At 39.5% G+C, this 12,533-nt stretch overlaps 6 non-coding genes across 6 annotated transcripts; all 6 read left to right on the top strand.

Annotated features, from left to right (window-relative positions):
* The first annotated feature begins 315 nt into the window (after window positions 1-315).
* trnat-ugu (transfer RNA threonine (anticodon UGU)) lies at window positions 316-387 on the top strand. Its single transcript has one exon. It is a non-coding gene; the product is annotated as a tRNA-Thr (tRNA).
* Window positions 388-1,526: 1,139 nt separating this feature from the next.
* trnaa-cgc (transfer RNA alanine (anticodon CGC)) lies at window positions 1,527-1,598 on the top strand. Its single transcript has one exon. It is a non-coding gene; the product is annotated as a tRNA-Ala (tRNA).
* A 471-nt stretch (window positions 1,599-2,069) lies between these two features.
* Window positions 2,070-2,141, top strand: trnat-ugu (transfer RNA threonine (anticodon UGU)). The gene has a single exon. It is a non-coding gene; the product is annotated as a tRNA-Thr (tRNA).
* A 1,138-nt stretch (window positions 2,142-3,279) lies between these two features.
* On the top strand, window positions 3,280-3,351 carry trnaa-cgc (transfer RNA alanine (anticodon CGC)). Its single transcript has one exon. It is a non-coding gene; the product is annotated as a tRNA-Ala (tRNA).
* Window positions 3,352-3,822: 471 nt separating this feature from the next.
* Window positions 3,823-3,894, top strand: trnat-ugu (transfer RNA threonine (anticodon UGU)). The gene has a single exon. It is a non-coding gene; the product is annotated as a tRNA-Thr (tRNA).
* A 1,138-nt stretch (window positions 3,895-5,032) lies between these two features.
* trnaa-cgc (transfer RNA alanine (anticodon CGC)) lies at window positions 5,033-5,104 on the top strand. Its single transcript has one exon. It is a non-coding gene; the product is annotated as a tRNA-Ala (tRNA).
* Window positions 5,105-12,533: the final 7,429 nt, after the last annotated feature.

Here is a 12,533-nt window from a genome sequence, read left to right as displayed (position 1 = left end):
GCCATCTTTTATGGCGTCATTTTCAAAAACTGAAGTTTATGGGTTCGATCCCAGTCTGTACCTGGTTTAAGAATTGCTGCTATCATTTCCTTGTAGTTTCAATGGAGTGGTGTATATAAATAGTACATTGTATTGATATTGCATTTTATCTGCAAATGAAATGGGATGGAAGCTCAGAGGGGGAGTGCATGCAAAATATGTATGAGGTCCTCGGTTCAATCCCAAGATTCTCCACTGAGTTTATTTGTGTGCCAAATTCACATTTACACAACTACTACTTTCCTGAATGTTGATATATAATACAGAGCATAGAGTGGCATGGTGGCCAAGTGGTAAGGCGTTGGTCTTGTAAACTGAAGATCATGGGTTCAAATCCCTTCTGTGCCTTTATGAAAGACGTCTGATATCATAGACCTGTGCTTTACTTGGAAGACTTTGCAGAAAATCAAGTTGTATCAATATTGCAACACAGCTATTATAGTAAGGGGATGAATCTCTATGTTAGAGCCAGTACTTTACATGAATGCGGTCTAACGTTAATCCCCAACTTCTCTGTTGAGTGTAATTAGTTGTTAAATTAGCTTTTGCACAACTCCCACTTTCCAGAATGTTGACATTCTAAGAAGGAAATAGATATGCTAAATCATCTGTTTCTGTAAACTGAAGCACATGGGTTCAAGCCTTGTTTGACGTTTATGGAAGATAGCTGATATTATGGAAATGTACTTTCATTAGAACAGTGTAAAGAAAAGGTAATTTGTATTGATATGACCACTGCGACCTGTATGCTCTAGTCGGCTGGCCCTCGCTACCTATTCGTCACCAGACCCACTGGCTCCAGGTCATCTATAAGTCTATGCTAGGTAAAGCTCCGCCTTATCTCAACTCACTGGTCACGATAAAAACACCCACCCGTAGCACTCGCTCCAGCAGATATATCTCACTGGTCATCCCCAAAGCCAACACCTCCTTTGGCTGCCTTTCCTTCCAGTTCTCTGCTGCCAATGACTGGAACGAATTGCAAAAATCGCTGAACCTGGACACTTATATTTCCCTCACTAACTTTAAACATCAGCTATCTGAGCAGCTAACCGATCGCTGCAGCTGTACATAGGCCATCTGTAAATAGCCCACCCAATCTACCTACCTCATCCCCATATTGTTTTTATTTACTTTCTGCTCTTTTGCACATCAGTATTTGTACTTGCACATCATCATCTGCTCATCTATCACTCCAGTGTTAATTTGCTAAATTGTAATTACCTCACTACCATGGCCTATTTATTACATTACCTCCTCATGCCATTTGCACACACTGAATATAGACTTTCTTTTTTTCTATTGTGTTATTGACTGTACGCTTGTTTATTCCATTTGTAACTCTATGTTGTTGTTTGTGTCGCACTGCTTTGCTTTATCTTGGCCAGGTTGCAGTTCTCAATGAGAACTTGTTCTCCACTAGCTTACCTGGTTAAATAAAGGTGAAATAAAATAAAATAAGATACATTTTTAATCTTTCCCAGAACGGGGATGTAGCTCAGTGGCAGAGCGCATGCTTCGCATGTATGAGGTCCTGGGTTCAATCCCCAGCATCTCCATTTAAAATTACTGCATTGACCCAACCAACTCCTACTTTACAGAATGTTGTAATTCTAAGCAGGAAACAGAGACGTGCTAAATAATTTGGTTTTGTAATCTGAAGAACATTCCTTCAATCCCTGTTCGTACAATTATAGAACAGAAGTGGCATGATTGCCATCTTTTATGGCGTCATTTTCAAAAACTGAAGTTTATGGGTTCGATCCCAGTCTGTACCTGGTTTTAGAATTGCTGCTATCATTTCCTTGTAGTTTCAATGGAGTGGTGTATATAAAAAGTACATTGTATTGATATTGCATTTTATCTGCAAATGAAATGGGATGGAAGCTCAGAGGGGGAGTGCATGCAAAATATGTATGAGGTCCTCGGTTCAATCCCAAGATTCTCCACTGAGTTTATTTGCGTGCCAAATTCACATTTACACAACTACTACTTTCCTGAATGTTGATATATAATTCAGAACGTAGAGTGGCATGGTGGCCAAGTGGTAAGGCGTTGGTCTTGTAAACCGAAGATCATGGGTTCAAATCCCTTCTGTGCCTTTATGAAAGACATCTGATATCGTGGACCTGTGCATTAATTGGAGGACTTTGCAGAAAATCAAGTTGTATCCATATTGCAACACAGCTATGATAGTAAGTGGATGAATCTCTATGGTAGAGCCAGTACTTTACATGAATGCGGTCCAATGTTAATCCCCAACTTCTATGTTGAGTGTAATTAGTTGTTAAATTAGCTTTTGTACAACTCCCACTTTCCAGAATGTTGACATTCTAAGAAGGAAATAGATATGCTAAATCATCTGTTTCTGTAAACTGAAGCACATGGGTTCATCCTTGTTTGATGTTTATGGAAGATAGCTGATATTATGGAAATGTACTTTCATTAGAACAGTGTAAAGAAAAGGTCAATTGTATTGATATGACCACTGCGACCTGTATGCTCTAGTCGGCTGGCCCTCGCTACCTATTCGTCACCAGACCCACTGGCTCCAGGTCATCTATAAGTCTATGCTAGGTAAAGCTCCGCCTTATCTCAACTCACTGGTCACGATAAAAACACCCACCCGTAGCACTCGCTCCAGCAGATATATCTCACTGGTCATCCCCAAAGCCAACACCTCCTTTGGCTGCCTTTCCTTCCAGTTCTCTGCTGCCAATGACTGGAACGAATTGCAAAAATCGCTGAACCTGGACACTTATATTTCCCTCACTAACTTTAAACATCAGCTATCTGAGCAGCTAACCGATCGCTGCAGCTGTACATAGGCCATCTGTAAATAGCCCACCCAATCTACCTACCTCATCCCCATATTGTTTTTATTTACTTTCTGCTCTTTTGCACATCAGTATTTGTACTTGCACATCATCATCTGCTCATCTATCACTCCAGTGTTAATTTGCTAAATTGTAATTACCTCACTACCATGGCCTATTTATTACATTACCTCCTCATGCCATTTGCACACACTGAATATAGACTTTCTTTTTTTCTATTGTGTTATTGACTGTACGCTTGTTTATTCCATTTGTAACTCTATGTTGTTGTTTGTGTCGCACTGCTTTGCTTTATCTTGGCCAGGTTGCAGTTCTCAATGAGAACTTGTTCTCCACTAGCTTACCTGGTTAAATAAAGGTGAAATAAAATAAAATAAGATACATTTTTAATCTTTCCCAGAACGGGGATGTAGCTCAGTGGCAGAGCGCATGCTTCGCATGTATGAGGTCCTGGGTTCAATCCCCAGCATCTCCATTTAAAATTACTGCATTGACCCAACCAACTCCTACTTTACAGAATGTTGTAATTCTAAGCAGGAAACAGAGACGTGCTAAATAATTTGGTTTTGTAATCTGAAGAACATTCCTTCAATCCCTGTTCGTACAATTATAGAACAGAAGTGGCATGATTGCCATCTTTTATGGCGTCATTTTCAAAAACTGAAGTTTATGGGTTCGATCCCAGTCTGTACCTGGTTTTAGAATTGCTGCTATCATTTCCTTGTAGTTTCAATGGAGTGGTGTATATAAAAAGTACATTGTATTGATATTGCATTTTATCTGCAAATGAAATGGGATGGAAGCTCAGAGGGGGAGTGCATGCAAAATATGTATGAGGTCCTCGGTTCAATCCCAAGATTCTCCACTGAGTTTATTTGCGTGCCAAATTCACATTTACACAACTACTACTTTCCTGAATGTTGATATATAATTCAGAACGTAGAGTGGCATGGTGGCCAAGTGGTAAGGCGTTGGTCTTGTAAACCGAAGATCATGGGTTCAAATCCCTTCTGTGCCTTTATGAAAGACATCTGATATCGTGGACCTGTGCATTAATTGGAGGACTTTGCAGAAAATCAAGTTGTATCCATATTGCAACACAGCTATGATAGTAAGTGGATGAATCTCTATGGTAGAGCCAGTACTTTACATGAATGCGGTCCAATGTTAATCCCCAACTTCTATGTTGAGTGTAATTAGTTGTTAAATTAGCTTTTGTACAACTCCCACTTTCCAGAATGTTGACATTCTAAGAAGGAAATAGATATGCTAAATCATCTGTTTCTGTAAACTGAAGCACATGGGTTCATCCTTGTTTGACGTTTATGGAAGATAGCTGATATTATGGAAATGTACTTTCATTAGAACAGTGTAAAGAAAAGGTCAATTGTATTGATATGACCACTGCGACCTGTATGCTCTAGTCGGCTGGCCCTCGCTACCTATTCGTCACCAGACCCACTGGCTCCAGGTCATCTATAAGTCTATGCTAGGTAAAGCTCCGCCTTATCTCAACTCACTGGTCACGATAAAAACACCCACCCGTAGCACTCGCTCCAGCAGATATATCTCACTGGTCATCCCCAAAGCCAACACCTCCTTTGGCTGCCTTTCCTTCCAGTTCTCTGCTGCCAATGACTGGAACGAATTGCAAAAATCGCTGAACCTGGACACTTATATTTCCCTCACTAACTTTAAACATCAGCTATCTGAGCAGCTAACCGATCGCTGCAGCTGTACATAGGCCATCTGTAAATAGCCCACCCAATCTACCTACCTCATCCCCATATTGTTTTTATTTACTTTCTGCTGTTTTGCACACCAGTATTTGTACTTGCACATCATCATCTGCTCATCTATCACTCCAGTGTTAATTTGCTAAATTGTAATTACCTCACTACCATGGCCTATTTATTACCTTACCTCCTCATGCCATTTGCACACACTGAATATAGACTTTCTTTTTTTCTATTGTGTTATTGACTGTACGCTTGTTTATTCCATTTGTAACTCTATGTTGTTGTTTGTGTCGCACTGCTTTGCTTTATCTTGGCCAGGTTGCAGTTCTCAATGAGAACTTGTTCTCCACTTGCTTACCTGGTTAAATAAAGGTGAAATAAAATAAAATAAGATACATTTTTAATCTTTCCCAGAACGGGGATGTAGCTCAGTGGTAGAGCGCATGCTTCGCATGTATGAGGTCCTGGGTTCAATCCCCAGCATCTCAATTTAAAATTACTGCATTGACCCAACTCCTATTTTACAGAATGTTGTAATTCTAAGCAGGAAACAGAGACGTGCTAAATAATTTGGTTTTGTAATCTGAAGAACATTCCTTCAATCCCTGTTCGTACAATTATAGAACAGAAGTGGCATGATTGACATCTTTTATGGCGTCATTTTCAAAAACTGAAGTTTATGGGTTCGATCCTAGTCTGTACCTGGTTTAAGAATTGCTGCTATCATTTCCTTGTAGTTTCAATGGAGTGGTGTATATAAAAAGTACATTGTATTGATATTGCATTTTATCTGCAAATGAAATGGGATTGAATCTCAGAGGGGGAGTGCATGCAAAATATGTATGAGGTCCTCGGTTCAATCCCAAGATTCTCCACTGAGTTTATTTGTGTGCCAAATTCACATTTACACAACTACTACTTTCCAGAATGTTGATAAATAAGTTACACCTTAGAGTGGCATGGTGGCCAAGTGGCAAGGTGTCGGTCTCGTAAACCGACACCGACTTTTATTGGAGGACTTTGCAGAAAAAGCAAGTTGTGTCAATATGGCAACACAGTTATTATAGTAAGGGGATGTATCTCTATGGTAGAGCCAGTACTTTACATGTATGCGGTCCAACGTTAATCCCCAACTTCTCTGTTGACTGTATTTACTTGTTAAATTAGCTTTTGTACAATTCCCACTTTCCAGAATGTTGACATTCTAAGAAGGAAATAGATATGCTAAATCATCTGTTTCTGTAAACTGAAGCACATGGGTTCATCCTTGTTCGACGTTTATGGAAGATAGCTGATATTATGTAAATGTACTTTCATTAGAACAGTGTAAAGAAAAGGTACATTGTATTGATATGACCAATGCGACCTGTATGGACTCGTCGGCTGGCCCTCGCTACCTATTCGTCACCAGACCCACTGGCTCCAGGTCATCTATAAGTCTATGCTAGGTAAAGCTCCGCCTTATCTCAGCTCACTGGTCACGATAACAACACCCACCCATAGCACTCGCTCCAGCAGGAATATCTCACTGATCATCCCCAAAGCCAACACCTATTTTGGCCGCCTTTCCTTCCAGTTCTCTGCTGCCAATGACTGGAACGAATTGCAAAAATCGCTGAAGCTGGACACTTATATTTCCCTCACTAACTTTACACATCAGCTATCTGAGCAGCTAACCGATCGCTGCAGCTGTACATAGCACATCTGTAAATAGCCCACCCAATCTACCTACCTCATCCCTATATTGTTTTTATTTACTTTCTGCTCGTTTGCACACCAGTATTTCTACTTGCACATCATCATCTGCTCATCTATCAATCCAATGTTAATTTGCTAAATTGTAATTACTTCGCTACTATGGCCTATTTATTGCCTTACCTCCTCACGCCATTTGCACACATTGTATTTTGACTTTCTTTTTTTCTATTGTGTTATTGACTGTACGCTTGTTTATTCCATTTGTAACTCTATGTTGTTGTTTGTGTTGCACTGCTTTGCTTTATCTTGGCCAGGTTGCAGTTCTCAATGAGAACTTGTTCTCCACTTGCTTACCCGGTTAAATAAAGGTGAAATAAAATAAAATAAGATTTTTTTTTTCTCTCTCCCAGAACAGGGATGGAGCTCAGTGGTAGAGTGCATGCTTCACATGTATGAGGTCCTTGGTTCAATCCCCAGCATCTCCATTTGAAATTATTGCATTGACCCAACTCCTACTTTACAGAATGTTGAAATTCTAAGCAGGAAACAGAGATGTGCTAAATAATTTGGTCTTGTTATCTGAAGAACATGCGTTCAATCCCTGTTCGTACATTTATAGAACAGAAGTGGCATTGTTGCCAACTTTTATAGCGTCATTTTCAAAAACTGAAGTTCATGGGTTCGATCCCTGTCTGTACCTGTTTTAAGAATTGCTGCTATCATTTCATTGTAGTTTCAATGGAGTGGTGTATCTAAAAATACATTGTATTGATATTGCATTTTATCTGCAAATGAAATGGGATGGAAGCTCAGAGGGGGAGTGCATGCAAAATATTGTTAGGGTTTAACCAACTATTTGTTTGCATAACCTATATAATAAAATTAGTTGTGGTGCATAACTTATGAATACTAATGCTAAACATGAGAGGTTTATATTGTATTAACATAGATTGAGCGACATATAATAGACATGACTAACTGGAGGGTTGCTGGCTAGTAGTGTAGGCTGAGTAGACTCGTGACACACACACACAATGCCTGGTTGTGGGGCCGCTCATGGACATGTGAGGAACTGATAGAGGGGAGAATGGCTGTGGCACAAGAACAGGCACTGTCCTTGGGTGTTTGACTCTCGGGTACACACACGAAGATAAGCTAGAAGACAACTATGCTTGGCAACAAAGATGCGTCTAGAGGCTGGGACCAGCCTGCACGCCAACAATAGGCTGGAGTAAGTCTAAACCACACCCAAGCCTCTACTATGACAGGCCCTCAGGGAGAGGGAACTATGTCTGTCAAGAAGTATTTAAGGAAGAACTTATGATGTCATTTCAGTTCTCTGTCTGCCCTGCGAGGTGTTACAGTAAACCCGTATATTCGAACATTGCATTTATCACTATTTACTTAGCTTAATAAACAGCTGTGAAACAGTACTAGAGTCCAGAGTTTCTCTTTGTCCTGACACCAGATTCGAATTGACGCAACCTAACATGATGACCCCGACGTGATCTGCTGTAGGGACTTCGCTGGAACTTGTCCGGCCAATTGGCCATCGCTGTCGTCGGACGGTGTGTTTCACAAATCCTGACCGGTCAACTAAAAAGGTAAGCAGACACCTATTGTGAATAACTGAAGTTCTGCACATTGGCTATTTCCAAATTTATTTTTGTGAGACACCTGTTTGATGTAAGTGACCAATTTTTATTTTAACATATACAAATTGGTTGAAGTATGTATTAAACATTTGGAGTTTGATTAAGTGATAAATGCATTGTTGACAACCGGTTAAACAGTAATGCACGTGACCTATTAAGAACTGTGATGAATGATATGTATTAGGTAATATGATGTGTGTGTGTGGTTAACCTCTTACAAGGACCCTTACGAGGACCTGTAGATATTGATCATATTTCAGGCTAGGGTTCGGGTACTAGATACTAGGTATCGGTTTGAATGTGGTTGATAAATCTGACTATCAACGGGACTATGTGAAGTTTGGGAGGCCAACCCAATCGTGTGAATGTAGTACATTGGATATTAGACAGCGATCTGAATATCTGGTTTGAGTGTTTAATATATCGGTTATCCAGTAATGCTTTACAGGGTTGATCATCTTATAGAGAAGGTTCAGGATTAGTTCGATTCCCAGGACGAGGTCCTTTACGAGCTCCTATACAAAGAGGTATAGGCTAGGTTTTAGGCTAGGTTCCAGGTTATATTTGGGGGTTTACCGTGTGAGTGTATTTTGATTCCCTGGACGAGGTCCTTTACGAGGTCCTATACAAAAAGGGTATGGGCTAGGTTCTAGGCTAGGTTCCAGGTTATATTGGATTTTACCGGGTGGGCATAATACATTGTTAAAACAGGTCTAGAAATTAGCGGGGTAAAATAGATCATAGGAAGGGAGACATAATTCCTCTGTGGAAAAGGTAACGTGAGAATGGGGGATATTGAACCAGAACAGGTGTTGAAAACTTTGAAAGCGACTCTCGAAAGGAATGGTGGTCGCGATGGGAAAGAATGGAAGAGGAGAGGCAAAAAATGATATAAGGGATGGCTAAAATAAGGTAGTATTAATGCACCCAACGGACTCCCAGTCGACGGGGAGCCCGGTAGAATATTGGAAACGCTAAAACGAAAAACAGACACAACCTGTTCCGAGTGGAAGCAGGAGGGGGAAGCGCGTAAAGGAGGTGCAGGAATTTACGGGAGATGAGCGATACATGGAGTTAATTTTATTTTACAGGGACAATGCACATTAAACACAGTTGTGTATAATGGCAGGGTATTCCTAGCAAACAGAATGGGCCTGTTTGCAGACAAACTGAAGGGGTTTTAAGGTTTTAAGCAATCTTGGGTCAAATTAGTCAAATAGTACATTAAAATATGGGGTTTCATAGATTGGAAGTAAAATATTTTATCCAAGGGTAGTGTATGTTCAATTAAAGTACCCAGAACCGTTGAGGAAGTTTAAAACAAATTATTAATGATTTGAGGAAGTACAGTGGAGTTATTATTAGGTTTTGTTTGTGGCTAACGTTTGGGTTTCTGAATCGGTGTAGTATAAGGAATGATGACCAAATGTTCGTGGTTATTTTATGGAAAAAGGAGCGCTTAGCTTTTTGGGAAAAATACCTAGGGACAGGATATCTTAAAGGGGTATACACACATGGCATTTTGGAAGTTTGGTTTTCTGAGTTTTAATAAACACATGAAATTATTTTGATAGGGAATGTTCTGGGAACCTGGGATACAAAATGTAGATACAGTTCTTAGCTTTAATTTGTTTAATGTAGTAAGAAACACGGTTCTGAAAGGGTGGTATGACTTTTGACCCCTCTGGTGACTTTTCCTGTGTGGTCTGATCAGCCACATTGAAAAGCCATTTGGATGGTGAATTTAAGGTCATTGGTGATATTGATTGTAAGGGAATTTGTAGAACTGATAATTATGATGGAGTTAAAGTTCTTAGACACAATTGATAATTTGAACCAATGAGAAGACTAAAAGGGCAAAGCCTTAGACTAAGGGTAGGCTTCCTTAAGTCTATTTCCGTAGAACAATAAGGGTACAATAATGTTTCTTGGTGGAGTAAATCAGATTAGTCATTTTGATCTGATTATGTTATTTGAAAATATTTTGACCAGTAGCAGGGGTATTATTTACATGATCTAGATACGTTTATTTTTCCTTAGGAAGTCAGCTGTGGTTGAAAGCAGTGTAAGAGATTTAACAAAACAAGGCTGTGGAATTGATATAATAGTATTATATTTTGTTGTGAATAAGTTTAATAATGGTAGACTTAGGTCAACAGGACAGGGATATATGACATCTGTAGGTGATCTAGGATCATTGAGGGTATTGTGATACATTTAAGTAGATATGCAATATCTAGACAGGTAGATTTTTCTAAAGTTCAGGAGTGCAACCAAGGAGACAATGAGACATTTAGTCAATATTTGGAAACAACCCAGATTTGATACTTTCTGTTATGAGAAAAAGCTGGAGACAGACGGAGAGATCCTCCCCTGCACTGCTGAAACCTTGAGTGTTGGGGAGTAGCAGGAAGAAAGGAGGGGGGCCAGCAGGAGTAGATAGGAAGAGAATTTGGTTCACTAAGCTCTAGGATATTAATTCATGGAGAGACTATCGGCTTCGTTGGCAGGCATGTATTTTAGTTTTGATTTTAAGTTTATGTTTGGTAAATTCGCTAGGAGGAGATATGATCATTTTGTTGAAAGTAATTGTTACCCTAACTAAAAGGACAATGAAAGCTTAGTTGGTTTCAGGTGTTAGACACTGAACCATTGCCCAGACACTATTCTGCACAGTAGGCCGAAATAGTAGCATTGACTCGAACCGGTGAAATAAGAAAGGAGAGAAAAGTTACTATTTACACAGACAAGCACATAGACATTTAAAACCATACAAAACAGCACAGATACATCTTAAAGAAGATAAAACACTTGACAGAGAATTGTTACAGAATAGCCGAGGATGAAGGCCCCAGGGAGAATTGGACATGTGGAAAATAAAAGGGGGCAATCCTACAAGAGAAGGGCTGACATAAGGATAATTTGTTTAGATATGCAGCAATATTGATACATGGCTTGAGCCATGTATAAATAGGGGGAGTATGGTAGAGCAGACGATAGAACATGTTAGGATAATTACTTAAACAAAAACATTTTTTGTAGAATATCCATTCCAATATTTGGAAATGGACTTAGTGAACTATTCCAAATTGAGGGGAAGAAGGGGTGTTTAACAATAATAGATAAGTATAGCAAATGGGTAGAAGCATTCCCAACTTACTTGGTGGACATGATTATGGTAGCTAGAATATTAGGTCAAGATATTATCCCTAGAGTTGGTTTACTAGGATCTATCTCTTTAAAGGATGGATGACATTTTAGCTAATCAGGTAGAGCCTATAGAATGCCAGAGTTAGAGATACCAGAACAGGTAGACATAGACGTTGAAGTAATACTAACAGAACACATGAGAATACTGTTTCTTAACCAAACCCGTATGTCCAAGAATTTGTGTCCAACAGGTGAATTAGAGGAGAAGGTGATTCACTCAATCCAACCAGGAGACTGGGTGTGGATCCAGTCCCGGAGGAGAAAAGACGGGAAGCAGCCCTGTTGGGAAGGCCCATACCAGGTTCTGTTAAACCATTGCCTTTGCCATTAGAAAAGCTGAGAGAGTCACTTGGGTCCACGTTATCCACTGCAAGAAGGTATGTACACATATGAGCACTGCTGATCACACACAGAGTTAGGAGAAGAACCGAGTACCAACAGGGTCCGGGAGTTACTTCCTTAACCTCTTACATCTAGACGTTCCGCTAGCGGAACACCTGCTCCAATATCCAATGATTGGCGTGGCGCGAATTACAAATTCCTCAAAAAAACCCAAACTTCCATTTTTCAAACATATGACTATTTTACACCATTTTAAAGACAAGACTCTCCTTTATCTAACCACACTGTCCGATTTCAACAAGGCTTTACAGCGAAAGCAAAACATTAGATTATGTCAGCAGAGTACCAAGCCAGAAATAATCAGACACCCATTTTTCAAGCTAGCATATAATGTCACATAAAACAAAACCACAGCTAAATGCAGCACTAACCTTTGATGATCTTCATCAGATGACACGCCTACGACATTATGTTATACAATACATGCATGTTTTGTTCAATCAAGTTCATATTTATATCAAAAACCAGCTTTTTACATTAGCATGTGACGTTCAGAACTAGCATTCCCACCGAACACTTCCGGTGAATTTACTAAATGACTCACGATAAACGTCCACAAAAAACATAACAATTATTTTAAGAATTATAGATACAGAACTCCTTTGTGCAATCGAGGTGTCCGATTTTAAAATAGGTTTTCGGTGAAAGCACATTTTGCAATATTCTCAGTAGATGTAAAAAGCTGGTATTTGATATAAATATGAACTTGATTAAACAAAACATGCATGCATTGTATAACATCATGTCCTAGGGTTGTCATCTGATGAAGATCATCAAAGGTTAGTGCTGTTTACTCCCAGCACTTTTGTTTACTCCCAGCACTTTAATAAAATCCTTTGCGCTCTTGAATGGAATCTCACACCCGTTTACATTGATATCCCCAACAAACATTATTTCAGTCTTCTCTATATTAACTTTAGCACCCGATGCCTTGCCATATATATCTATGATCC

This window comes from Salmo salar, chromosome 29 (assembly GCF_965601325.2).
Source record: "Salmo salar chromosome 29, fSalSal1, whole genome shotgun sequence".
NCBI lineage: Eukaryota > Metazoa > Chordata > Actinopteri > Salmoniformes > Salmonidae > Salmo > Salmo salar.
Note: the sequence above shows the minus strand (reverse complement) of the source record. Positions and strands in the feature narration are given on the sequence as shown.